This window comes from Procambarus clarkii, unplaced genomic scaffold (assembly GCF_040958095.1).
Source record: "Procambarus clarkii isolate CNS0578487 unplaced genomic scaffold, FALCON_Pclarkii_2.0 HiC_scaffold_101, whole genome shotgun sequence".
Lineage (NCBI taxonomy): Eukaryota > Metazoa > Arthropoda > Malacostraca > Decapoda > Cambaridae > Procambarus > Procambarus clarkii.
Genome location: NW_027189134.1, coordinates 3,929,488 through 3,941,794, shown reverse-complemented (window position 1 = coordinate 3,941,794; position 12,307 = coordinate 3,929,488).

The following is a 12,307-nucleotide window of genomic DNA, read 5'->3' as shown; positions in this document are numbered from 1 at the left end:
TCCACTACCACACATACATACCTCCACCACCACACATACAGACCTCCACCACCACACATACAGACCTCCACTACCACACATACGTGCCTCCACTACCACACATACAGGCCTCCACTACCGCACATACAGACCTCCACTACCACACATACAGACCTCCACTACCTCACATACAGACCTCCACCACCACACATACAGACCTCCACCACCACACATACAGACCTCCACTACCACACATACAGACCTCCACTACCACACATACAGACCTCCACCACTACGACACATACAGATCCACCACTACCACACATACAGATCCACCACTACCACACATACAGACCTCCACTACCACACATACAGACCTCCACTACCACACATACCGGCCTCCACTACCACACATACAGACCACCACCACCACACATACAGACCTCCACCACCACACATACAGACCTCCACTACCACACATACAGACCTCCACTACCACACATACAGACCTCCACCACTACCACACATACAGATCCACCACTACCACACATACAGATCCACCACTACCACACATACAGATCCACCACTACCACACATACAGACCTCCACTACCACACATACAGACCTCCACTACCACACATACCGGCCTCCACTACCACACATACAGACCACCACCACAACACATACAGACCTCCACCACCACACATACAGACCTCCACCACACATACAGACCTCCACCACCACACATACAGACCTCCACTACCACACATACAGACCCACCACCACACATACAGACCTCCACCACCACACATACAGACCTCCACTACCACACATACAGACCTCCACCACCACACATACAGACCTCCACCACCACACATACAGACCACCACCACACATACAGACCTCCACCACCACACATACAGACCACCACACATACAGACCTCCACTACCACACATACAGACCTCCACCACACATACAGAACTCCACCACCACACATACAGACCTCCACCACACATACAGACCTCCACCACCACACATACAGACCTCCACCACCACACATACAGACCTCCACCACCACACATACAGGCCACCACCACACATACAGACCACCACCACACATACAGACCTCCACCACCACACATACAGACCTCCACCACCACACATACAGACCTCCACCACCACACATACAGACCTTCACCACCACACATACAGGCCTCCACTACCACACATACAGGCCTCCAACACCACACATACAGACCTCCACCACCACACATACAGACCTCCACCACCACACATACAGACCCACCACCACACATACAGACCTCCACCACCACACATACAGACCCACCACCACCACACATACAGACCTCCACTACCACACATACAGACCTCCACCATCACACATACAGACCTCCACCACCACACATACAGGCCTCCACCACCACACATACAGACCCACCACCACCACACATACAGGCCTCCACCACCACACATACAGACCTCCACCACCACACATACAGACCTCCACTACCACACATACAGGCCTCCACCACCACACATACAGACCTCCACCACCACACATACAGACCTCCACTACCACACATACAGACCTCCACCACCACACATACAGGCCTCCACTACCACACATACAGACCTCCACCACCACACATACAGACCTCCACAACCACACATACAGACCTCCACCACCACACATACAGACCTCCACCACCACACATACAGACCTCCACCACCACACATACAGACCTCCACCACCACACATACAGACCTCCACTACCACACATACATACCCACCACCACACATACAGACCTCCACTACCACACATACAGACCTCCACTACCACACATACAGACCTCCACCACCACACATACAGACCTCCACCACCACACATACAGACCTTCACCACCACACATACAGACCTCCACCACCACACATACAGACCTCCACCACACATACAGACCTCCACCACCACACATACAGACCTCCACCACCACACATACAGACCTCCACCACCACACATACAGGCCACCACCACACATACAGACCACCACCACACATACAGACCTCCACCACCACACATACAGACCTCCACCACCACACATACAGACCTCCAACACCACACATACAGACCTCCACCACCACACACACAGACCACCACCACCACACATACAGACCTCCACCACCACACATACAGACCTCCACCATACATAACATACAGACCTCCACCACCACACCTACAGACCTCCACCACCACACATACAGACCTCCACCACCACACATACAGACTTCCACCACCACACATACAGACCACCACCACACATACAGACCACCACCACACATACAGGCCTCCACCACCACACATACAGACCTCCACCACCACACATACAGACCTCCACCACCACACATACAGACCTCCACCACCACACATACAGACCTCCACTACCACACATACAGACCCTCCACCACACATACAGGCCTCCACCACCACGCATACAGACCTCCACCACCACACATACAGACCCACCACCACACATACAGACCTCCACCACCACACATACAGACCACCACCACCACACATACAGACCTCCACCACCACACATACAGACCAAAACCACACATACAGGCCTCCACCACCACACATTCAGACCTCCACCACCACACATACAGACCTCCACCACCACACATACAGACCTCCACTACCACACATACAGACCTCCACCACCACACATACAGACCCACCACCACCACACATACAGACCCACCACCACACATACAGACCTCGACCACCACACATACAGACCTCCACCACCACACATACAGACCACCACCACCACACATACAGACCTCCACTACCACACATACAGACCTCCACCACCACACATACAGACCCACCACCACCACACATACAGACCAACACTACCACACATACAGACCACCACCACCACACATACAGACCTCCACTACCACACATACAGACCACCACCACACATACAGACCCTCCACCACACATACAGACCTCCACCAACACACATACAGACCTCCACCACCACACATACAGACCTCCACCACCACACATACAGGCCTCCAACACCACACATACAGACCACCACCACACATACAGACCTCCACTACCACACATACAGACCCACCACTACCACACATACAGACCTCCACTACCACACATACAGACCCTCCACTACCATACATACAGATCCACCACTACCACACATACAGACCTCCACTACCACACATACAGTCCTCCACCACCACACATACAGACCCACCACCACACATACAGGCCTCCACTACCACACATACATACCTCCACCACCACACATACAGACCTCCACCACCACACATACAGACCTCCACTACCACACATACAGGCCTCCACTACCACACATACAGGCCTCCACTACCGCACATACAGACCTCCACTACCACACATACAGACCTCCACTACCTCACATACAGACCTCCACCACCACACATACAGACCTCCACCACCACACATACAGACCTCCACTACCACACATACAGACCTCCACTACCACACATACAGACCTCCACCACTACCACACATACAGATCCACCACTACCACACATACAGATCCACCACTACCACACATACAGATCCACCACTACCACACATACAGACCTCCACTACCACACATACAGACCTCCACTACCACACATACCGGCCTCCACTACCACACATACAGACCACCACCACCACACATACAGACCTCCACCACCACACATACAGACCTCCACCACACATACAGACCTCCACCACCACACATACAGACCTCCACTACCACACATACAGACCCACCACCACACATACAGACCTCCACCACCACACATACAGACCTCCACTACCACACATACAGACCTCCACCACACATACAGAACTCCACCACCACACATACAGACCTCCACCACACATACAGACCTCCACCACCACACATACAGACCTCCACCACCACACATACAGACCTCCACCACCACACATACAGGCCACCACCACACATACAGACCACCACCACACATACAGACCTCCACCACCACACATACAGACCTCCACCACCACACATACAGACCTCCACCACCACACATACAGACCTTCACCACCACACATACAGGCCTCCACTACCACACATACAGGCCTCCAACACCACACATACAGACCTCCACCACCACACATACAGACCTCCACCACCACACATACAGACCCACCACCACACATACAGACCTCCACCACCACACATACAGACCCACCACCACCACACATACAGACCTCCACTACCACACATACAGACCTCCACCATCACACATACAGACCTCCACCACCACACATACAGGCCTCCACCACCACACATACAGACCCACCACCACCACACATACAGGCCTCCACCACCACACATACAGACCTCCACCACCACACATACAGACCTCCACTACCACACATACAGGCCTCCACCACCACACATACAGACCTCCACCACCACACATACAGACCTCCACTACCACACATACAGACCTCCACCACCACACATACAGGCCTCCACTACCACACATACAGACCTCCACCACCACACATACAGACCTCCACAACCACACATACAGACCTCCACCACCACACATACAGACCTCCACCACCACACATACAGACCTCCACCACCACACATACAGACCTCCACCACCACACATACAGACCTCCACTACCATACATACCCACCACCACACATACAGACCTCCACTACCACACATACAGACCTCCACTACCACACATACAGACCTCCACCACCACACATACAGACCTCCACCACCACACATACAGACCTTCACCACCACACATACAGACCTCCACCACCACACATACAGACCTCCACCACCACACATACAGACCTCCACCACCACACATACAGACCACCACCACCACACATACAGGCCTCCACTACCACACATACAGACCTCCACCACCACACATACAGACCTCCACCACCACACATACAGACCTCCACCACCACACATACAGACCTCCACTACCACACATACAGACCCACCACCACCACACATACAAACCTCCACTACCACACATACAGACCTCCACCACCACACATACAGACCTCCACCACCACACATACAGGCCTCCACTACCACACATACAGACCTCCACCACCACACATACAGACCTCCACTACCACACATACAGACCTCCACTACCACACATACAGACCTCCACCACCACACATACAGACCTCCACCACCACACATACAGGCCTCCACTACCACACATACAGACCTCCACCAAGACACATACAGACCCACCACCACCACACATACAGACCTCCACCACCACACATACAGACCACCACCGCACATACAGACCTCCACCACCACACATACAGACCACCACCACACATACAGACCTAGACTACCACACATACAGACCCACCACCACCACACATACAGACCTCCACCACCACACATACAGACCTCAACCACACATACAGACCTCCACCACCACACATACAGACCTCCACTACCACACATACAGACCCACCACCACACATACAGACCTCCACCACCACACATACAGACCTCCACTATCACACATGCAGACCTCCACCACCACACATACAGACCTCCACCACCACACATACAGACCACCACCACACATACAGACCTCCACCACCACACATACAGACCACCACACATACAGACCTCCACTACCACACATACAGACCTCCACCACCACACATACAGACCTCCAGCACACATACAGACCTCCACCACCACACATACAGACCTCCACCACCACACATACAGACCTCCACCACCACACATACAGGCCACCACCACACATACAGACCACCACCACACATACAGACCTCCACCACCACACATACAGACCTCCACCACCACACATACAGACCTCCAACACCACACATACAGACCTCCACCACCACACACACAGACCACCACCACCACACATACAGACCTCCACCACCACACATACAGACCTCCACCATACATAACATACAGACCTCCACCACCACACATACAGACCTCCACCACCACACATACAGACCTCCACCACCACACATACAGACCTCCACCACCACACATACAGACCACCACCACACATACAGACCACCACCACACATACAGGCCTCCACCACCACACATACAGACCTCCACCACCACACATACAGACCTCCACCACCACACATACAGACCTCCACCACCACACATACAGACCTCCACTACCACACATACAGACCCTCCACCACACATACAGGCCTCCACCACCACACATACAGACCTCCACCACCACACATACAGACCCACCACCACACATACAGACCTCCACCACCACACATACAGACCACCACCACCACACATACAGACCTCCACCACCACACATACAGACCAAAACCACACATACAGGCCTCCACCACCACACATTCAGACCTCCACCACCACACATACAGACCTCCACCACCACACATACAGACCTCCACTACCACACATACAGACCTCCACCACCACACATACAGACCCACCACCACCACACATACAGACCCACCACCACACATACAGACCTCGACCACCACACATACAGACCTCCACCACCACACATACAGACCACCACCACCACACATACAGACCTCCACTACCACACATACAGACCTCCACCACCACACATACAGACCCACCACCACCACACATACAGACCAACACTACCACACATACAGACCACCACCACCACACATACAGACCTCCACTACCACACATACAGACCACCACCACACATACAGACCCTCCACCACACATACAGACCTCCACCACCACACATACAGACCTCCACCACCACACATACAGACCTCCACCACCACACATACAGGCCTCCAACACCACACATACAGACCACCACCACACATACAGACCTCCACTACCACACATACAGACCCACCACTACCACACATACAGACCTCCACTACCACACATACAGACCCTCCACTACCACACATACAGATCCACCACTACCACACATACAGACCTCCACTACCACACATACAGACCTCCACCACCACACATACAGACCCACCACCACACATACAGGCCTCCACTACCACACATACATACCTCCACCACCACACATACAGACCTCCACCACCACACATACAGACCTCCACTACCACACATACAGGCCTCCACTACCACACATACAGGCCTCCACTACCGCACATACAGACCTCCACTACCACACATACAGACCTCCACTACCTCACATACAGACCTCCACCACCACACATACAGACCTCCACCACCACACATACAGACCTCCACTACCACACATACAGACCTCCACTACCACACATACAGACCTCCACCACTACCACACATACAGATCCACCACTACCACACATACAGATCCACCACTACCACACATACAGACCTCCACTACCACACATACAGATCTCCACTACCACACATACCGGCCTCCACTACCACACATACAGACCACCACCACCACACATACAGACCTCCACCACACATACAGACCTCCACCACCACACATACAGACCTCCACTACCACACATACAGACCCACCACCACACATACAGACCTCCACCACCACACATACAGACCTCCACTACCACACATACAGACCTCCACCACCACACATACAGACCTCCACCACCACACATACAGACCACCACCACACATACAGACCTCCACCACCACACATACAGACCACCACACATGTCGGAAAATCCGACACCATTTAATAATAATATCATACAGACAGATAAGAGCTGTGTTGTATAAACAAGTTACCCATAGAAAACGTAACTTGTAGTGGAATTACCGTCTAAAGAAAACGGGATATCATCACCACATACTATTATAATTCACCAGCTATTCTGCTGGGAATTATTCTTAAATACATTAGTCTTTGGACTTTACCATCATAAAAACATCTTATATAAATTAACTTAATTATCAATATTAAAGTAGAGTAAATGTGACCTTTCTATCACTTTCTGAAATCTGGACAAAGTAGGCCAGGCGTCAGTGGAGGAGGAGGGCAGCCATTGTTGTGTCACCTCCGAGACGTGTGGAGCAAATTTAGCTCCTATCATTCTGGACAATGTCGGCCAGTAACGTCAATAATATGGAGTGTTAAACAGCCATTGTATTGAGACCAGAGGCTCACGGGAGCAAATTCGGCTCCTGTTAATTTTACTTGGATGTAGTGTTATGGAAACCAAAGGTACCATCTCCAACACGATGTCTACAATTCAAGTTAAGTCTATCCGAAACCCGTTTATCATTCATTTATGGCCATTAATGTCAGGATATAGGGTGACCCGGTTAGATTACGTGGAAGCCTCAAACTAAAGGTAATTAAGCCAGGTCTTCAATGTTCCATGTACTGTTTTCTCTGATATACTTGTCATATATAGGTATCTGGCTTCACAGCTAGCGCACTTTTGACAGGTCAAGACGAGGATGCAAGATTTTGTGCACCAGTTACTGGGTGATGGAAGCTGCCTCAAAGAGGATAATTTGGTGTCTACACCCTAGTTATACCTGGTGGACTAACCTGCTGTACTATAAGATAAGGAACCTTTTCAATGTATGTAGTTAATTCTGTAATTTGATTGGCTGCATATATATATAAATATAAACCCCCCCTAATGTGTAGAGGATCGATTTGTGAGATTATGAGATTATTGCAGAAATACAGTCCACTTATCATTATACAAATTGCTATCGAAGTATATAAATTAACGTAAATATAAATTCATATAAATTAAATAAATATAAATCTCACAGGTCGGTTCCCACATTATTTGGTCATCTTCGAACCGGATGACGGATTATTTGATCCTTTGAACCCACATTTGGTCATCTTAGTACCGGATGAACCAGTTAACCAGTGGATTCATTAAATATACTAGTGCAGTGTTATTTAAACAAAGCCAGCCAGTCATAGACAGCGGCGTTGCCTCGTGGGAGCTCAGGAGCCTCCCTCAGCCCAGTTCAGCTTCGTCAGCGGTTTCATGCACACCCACAGATATTTGGTGGCGTGTTATTTCGTGAAATGACAGCGCTAATATAGAAGCCAGCCTAATTAGTGACTGTGTCTTCGCGATATTGTTCACGGATTTCGTGGTGTTACATTTCGCGAGAGATTATCCACGAATTTTGTGGACTTTATTTCGCGAGGTCACTAATAACATTTAATACTTCTAGATAATATTAGAAGTTTCATAGAGGCTATTAACAATAATTGTGTATATCATTTCTCCAAAATAGAGAATTATTTAATATATATTGCACTAGTGATCACAGTATAATATTTACTAATTGCCAACCCACAACAGGGTAGGATATTAACCATTGACTAGTTGAACTATTATCGTTCATCCTAGTCCCATTATTACCATAGTCAGTTGTACTATATTGATCAACCTAACACCATTAATGAATGGTGCTGACCCTATTTTGGGTGTAATTTTTATCAACTCGAGTTGAGTTGTATATATAATAATTTACTTATGATCATTACACCTTTGAGTGATTAATTAGTGTCTCTACCATCCTAGGGTGATATAGAAGAGCTAACCTAAAGGTACTTCCAGTGACACTGGTTTATCACTCAAATCATTAGTGTGTATGATTGTATATATATAATGTGTATTAATTTTAAGTGCTAACCTCTAGTAGAGGTAGGATTATTGCCTAGTGAGTTCAGAATTTACCCTAGGCTACCATTAGTGTTTGTTCAGTATTATGAGCAGCCCAAGTACAAGTCCCACAAGGCTTCACCAACGAGCCAGTATGGATAATGCAGGGAGAATGAAAAGAACCCTTGCAGGTCTTAAAGGCCACTTAACAAGACAGATCAAGAAATGTGAAGATTTGTCACAACAATCAACAGTTGATTATGCTGACCTGGAAAGCTATTATCAAGCAGCTGCAGGTAAATTTGAGCAAATCAAATGCCAAATAGCAACATATGTGGCTGAACTTGCCAACACTAATTTATCAGAAACAGAAATAGACGACATTATGGTTGATCTTGCGAATTATGAAGATCACACTCAGGCCACGTTACAGCCTTATGTCAAATTAATTGCCCAGAACAAGGCAACAGCAACAACAACAACAGTTGCATCTAATACGAGTCAAGCAGAAGCTCGACTCCCTCCAATTAATTTACCCACTTTCTCAGGAAAAGATGAGGAAGATTGGGACGAATTTTGGAACAAATTCGTTGACCTTGTAGACTCAAAACAATCTTTACCAAAGAGTAGTAAATTCTCTTATTTGCAAGGCCAATTATCAGGTGAGGCTAAAACAGTAGTATCCCATCTGAGATTAACTAATGACGGCTATGATCTGGCAGTAAAACTCCTCAAGGATAATTATGCTGATCCAGAAGTAAGAACATCACATTTAGTTCATGAGCTGTTGCATTTACCCCCACCGGAGGCTTCAGCTGATTCACTCCAAGTCTTCAAGCTGGAGGTAGAATCATTGATCAATGCCCTCAGCCTGACAGCAGATACAAACGGGGCTGAGTGGGTCTTGAAAATAATTGTCCAGGAGAAAATACCTAGGGACATATTGAGACAAATGAGTGCTCATTACAATAAAAGTATCTTATCCATGAATGAAATATCTGAAGGTTTAAAGTCAGTAGTTCATCAATTACGAACACATGACAAATTAAAACCACCAAGTAAACCCTCAGAAACCAATAATAGTAAACCACAGAGTACCAAAGGTACTCCAAATCAATCTAGACAATATAATTCAACACCAAAGTGGAACAGTAGCAGTGTGGGCGTATATGCAGTGGGACCCTCCAAGCCTATAGTTACTGTGTCACCCAAGAACGTGACACCAAAGGGTACTGGAAGCTATGGAACATGTTTGTTCTGCAATGAGAAACATTCAATATACCACTGCTCTAATTTTCCTGATAGTGAGGCCCGTGTTGAGCGACTCAAAGATTTGCAACATTGCACGAGGTGCCTCAGGAAACATAACATCAACGACTGTGATACCCAATTACACACCTGTAATAGGTGTAACAAAGGTCAGCACCATGCAGCATTGTGCAGAGACACCAAAACAACGTCTCCAAACCCCAAGGTGGAAGATAGCATTCCCACCACAGTACAGTACTGCAGGGTGCAACAAACAAAGAGTGTCCAATCGGCAAAGTCTAAAGGTAATACGACTTTGCCTACTGCCCAAATTACCATCCTGAATAAGAGGGCCAAGGTCCATACCCGTGGGTTGTTTGACCAAGGATCCCAGAGAACATACATCACTAAAAAGTTGGCAGATGAATTACAATTAAGGCCTGTAGCCCAGATGTCATTCAACATCTCAGGGTTTGTAACAGATGCAGGACCTCAAGTCTACCAGGTGGTACAACCATCAGTGCGTTTAGGCAGGTACGTCTGTCGAGTACAAGCCATTGTGGTGGACAAAATACCAGTAGACCTACAAGTTCAAGGTCTGAGAGCAACAGCCAAATTCCTGAGAAATAGAGGAATAAAATTGGCAGATAATATGAAGTCTGATCACCTCACCGACTTCGGTCTCCTTGTAGGGACAGACTATTGTCATCGATTCATCGGTAGCCCTACTAAATATCAGGGTATAACCATGTTAAACTCTGCAGGAGGTAAATTACTCTCAGGCCCAGTATCAAGCCTGAGGAGACCTATGCCTGCAGATAAACAATACCAGTAGAAATCTAAATTTGTCAGCTGATTATATTTCTCCAGTAGCATTATACTAAGGAGATTACAGCTGACTATAGTAACAGAGGTTGATGTTAGTATCATCATTTAAAGCTGAAGAGGAGTTCATGAGGCCTCAGTGGCAAATCAGTGAACAGTAGCCTAAAACAGCTACAAGTCACTGCGACCAATGTCACTGAACCCACTGCAGTCTCAGAACCATACTTTAATTTAATGATGAGCTATTCAATCTTCTTAATCAATTAACTAAATTAAACCCCAATAAATCTGATGACTGATTTGATACATTTATTATTTAATCAAGATGTATTCCATGGGCCTCAGTGTTTATAGATCAGTGACCAGTTACTTGAACAAACTTCAAGTTATATCTAATGTCACTGATCTCACTGCAGTCCCTGAATCATACTTGACTGTAGTACTTGATCACATCCAGTCTTCTGGGTTAAATAATATGTAATAAGGCTTGAATATTAGCCTTTCAAGAGTTGACAGGGAAATGAAATC